At 47.1% G+C, this 3,853-nt stretch overlaps 1 protein-coding gene across 1 annotated transcript in view; it reads right to left on the bottom strand.

Moving 5' to 3' along the window:
- LOC125488018 overlaps positions 1-3,853 on the bottom strand; it is a 51,236-nt gene that overhangs the window by 10,252 nt on the left and 37,131 nt on the right. The window lies entirely within an intron of this gene.

Here is a 3,853-nt window from a genome sequence, read left to right on the forward strand (position 1 = left end):
GGGTGGATTGGCCGTGCTAAATTGTCCCATAGTGCCCAGGGATGTGCGGGTTAGGGTGGGTTGGCCATGGGAAATGCAAGGTTACGTGTTGCAGGGTGTGTGTGTGCGGGCGCATGTGCGTGCCTGTGCGTGGGTTCATGCCTCACTGACTCAGTCAACTTTTTGAGGAGGTGATGAAAATGATTGATGAGGGTGTCCACATGGACTTCAGTAAAGCCTTTGACAAGGTCCCTCCTGGTAGACTGGTGTAAAAGGGAGAGTCACATGGTATCAGGGGTGAGCTGAAGATGGATACAGAACTGAGTTAGTCATAGAGACAGGGGGTGGGGGTGGAAGGATGCTTTTCAGAATGGAGGGCTCTGACTAGTGGTGATCCACAGGGATCAGTGCTGGGACCTCTGCTGTTCATGATCTACATAAATGATTTGGAGGAAAACGTGGCTGGTCTAATTAGTAACTTTGCGGATGATACAAAGATTAGGAGAGTTGTGGATAATGAGGAGGATTGTCAGAGGATAGAGCAGGATATAGATCAGTTGGAGGCATGGGCAGAAAAATGGCAGATGGGAGTTTAATCTGGAAAAATGTGCATTTTGGAAGGTCAAGTACAGGTGGAAATTATACAGTGAATGGTAGAACCCTTAGGAGTATTGATATGAAGAGAGATCTGGGTGTGCAGATCCACAGATCACGAAAGGTGGCAGCGCAGGTGGATGAGGCAGTAAAACAGGCCTATGGCATGCTTACCTTCATTGGAAGGGGCATTGAGTATAAGGATAGGCAAGTAATGCAGCAACTTTATAAAATTTTAGTTAGTCCACACTTGGAATATTGTGTACAGTTCTGGTCACCACACTACCAGAAGGATGTGGATGCTTTGGAGAGGGTACAGAAAAGGCTTACCAGGATGTTGCCTGGTATGGGGGATTGTAGCTACGAAGAAAGGTTGGACAGACTGGGTTTGTTTTCACTGGAACGCAGGATAGTTGTTAGTTTGTGGGATACTCTGATACCTCAGCTGGTACCACGAACCCACGCTGTTGGGTGTCTCTCTGCATCATGAGCCAGCCATCCAGCCAACTGAGCTACCGAAACCCCTACAAAGAACAAAGAGCAATACAACACAGGAACAGGTCCTTCAGCCCTCCAAGCCTGCGCTGACACATTTTGCCCTTCTGTACTAAAACTATCTTCACTTGCAGGATCCATATCCCTCTATTCCCTTCCTATTCATGTATTGATCCAGATGCTTCTTGAATCCTGCTATTGTGTCTGCTCCTACCCCACCTCCTATGGCAGCGCATTCCAGGCACTCATCACCCTTTGTGTGAAAAACGTGCCTTGCACATGTCTTTTAAACATCACTCCACACCCGCCCAGCACCATGACCCTGTGTCCCCTAGTAATTGACCCTTCCATCCTGAGAAAAAGCCTCATGCTTTCCACTCTATCCATGCCATTCACAATCTTATAAACTTCTATCTTGTGTGCACCGAGTTAACACTGGAGTGTCCCACTACATGGCTTCCTATCTGAACTGCAGCTTTAATTTGCAGCTTCTAAAGTGTCAAGTGAATCCTGTGACAGCTACTGATGAACATAAAGGATCTCATACCCACAACCAATAAAACTAATGTAATATATGAAATACCATGCAAGGACTGTGAGAAACATTACATAGGCCAAACTGAAAAAAAACTGACAATAAGGATACACCAACACCAACTAACCACCAAGAGACACGACCAATTCTCACAGGTCTCAACACACACAGACAAAGAAGGACCCGAATTCGATTGGGACAACACATCCATAATAGCATGAGCCAAACAGAGACACACCAGGGAATTCCTGGAGGCCTGGTATTCCAACCGGAACTCCAACAACAAATACACTGAACTGGACCCGATATACAAATCACTGAGAAACAGAACCAGAAGTGATGCCAACCACCCCAGCAAACCGAGGCATATAAATAACAAGTGGGACAGAACACCAACGCTTCACCAGAGGGGCACTGACGGTGTTACCTAGCAGGGTGACAAAACGTTTGCAACCAAACACACCGGCTCAGTGAGCAAGTCTACAACCTCATCCACAACCCAAGCTACCTATCTTCTCAAAAACTTTGAATAAGAACTGTTTGCAGGGATATGGGCCAAGCGCAGTTTGGGATTACAGTCGGCATGAACAGGTTGGACCTTTTTCCGTGCTGTATGACTCTATAAGTCTCAATCAGTTAATTGATCAAACCAATGCTGATAAACATGTCATGTTTGTGATCTTTGCCACTGGACAAGCCGATCATTTTCTGGAGACTGGATAAGTGTCAGGATTTGAACAGACAGCTTCTCTGCATGGAGCTTGCCTCTCAATAAAACTGTAATTCGCTCAGGGAGATTGATTGAGAAGTTGAGGCACAACGGACTAATCACCTGCTCTGGCCTGATGTTTGGACCAGTCCAAGTAAAGGATTGTAAGCAGGGGGTAAGATATTTGTCATTTTTAATCTGTGGTATACTTTGCTTTAATAAAGAACATTCCGCTGTCAGAAGCGCCTTGGGTTACTCATATCCACAGTAAATCCGACAGACCGGTGACAAAAGAGATTAAAAGTTGTCACACCGCAGCATAGGGTCCCACGGACAGATATTGAGAACGGGTGGTCACTCAAAGGAGAAAAGGGGAATGCAGTGCAGGGGCCTGCAGAGGTCCTAATCACAAACTGGTTTTCTGTTCTGCGTAACAGTGAGGGCGATGGATTCTTAAAGGAATGAAGTGAGTACCAGGGCCTGTACCATGTGGGTCTTGAAGCTGTACACTGCACAGGAGGATGAGCAGGACGGCAGTACCAATAGGGGACTGTTTAACAGGCAGCTCAGTGTGACTTCAGGGTGTTTCATTGCTTGGGTCAGGGATGTTATGCAATGAGACAGGGTATCCTTCTGGGGAATGTCAGACGTTGTGGTGCACTAGCGATACAAGTATGAAGGGGGAAGTGGACCCACTATTGGTATTTAGGGAGGAAATTAGCAAACAGGACCCCTAAAGTCATTGTAGAAGCCATAGTAATCCTACAGTGCAGAAAGAGGTCATTCAGTCCATCGGGTCTGCACTGAACCTCTGAAGCGCATTCCACCCAGATCCACGTCATCCCTGTAGCCCTGTACTTCACATGGCTAATCCAACTAACCTGCACCCATCCCTGGACATTACAGGACAATTTTATGGTTGATGCACCTAACCGGCACACAAACCAACAACCACCCTGCAACAGCTCCTGACAAACGTAAAGGATCCCATACCCACAACCAATAAAACTAACAGTGGAAACCGGAGCACCCAGAGGAAACCCACGCAGACATGGGGAGAATGTGCAAACTCCACACAGACAGTCACTCGAGGCTGGAATTGAACCTGGGTCTCGGGCACCGTGGGGCAGCAGCGCTAAACCCTGAGCTATTGTGCTGCCCAGAATCTCCAGATTATGCCCAATGTTACACGCAAGTGAGTTCAGAAACTGGAAAATAAGGCAGATGAATGTGTGGCAGTAAAGCAATGGAGGAGATGGAGGCTTTAGATTACAGGCTCTGGGGGGAGATGTACCTGGACAGGCTGCACCCAAACAGAGCCAGGGTTAGTTTCTTGCAGTGATAGTAGGAACTGCAGATGCTGGAGAATCCGAGACAACAAGGTGCAGAGCTGGATGAACACAGCAGGCCAAGCAGCATCAGAGGAGCAGAAAGGCTGACGTTTCGGGCCTAGACCCGAATTTTAGAAATTCTAGAATTTTAGAATTCTAGAAATTTCTGAAGAAGGGTCTAGGCCCGAAATGTCAGCCTTCCTGCTCCTC

The sequence above is a fragment of the Rhincodon typus genome, chromosome 48 (assembly GCF_021869965.1).
Source record: "Rhincodon typus isolate 14 chromosome 48, sRhiTyp1.1, whole genome shotgun sequence".
Classification (NCBI taxonomy): domain Eukaryota; kingdom Metazoa; phylum Chordata; class Chondrichthyes; order Orectolobiformes; family Rhincodontidae; genus Rhincodon; species Rhincodon typus.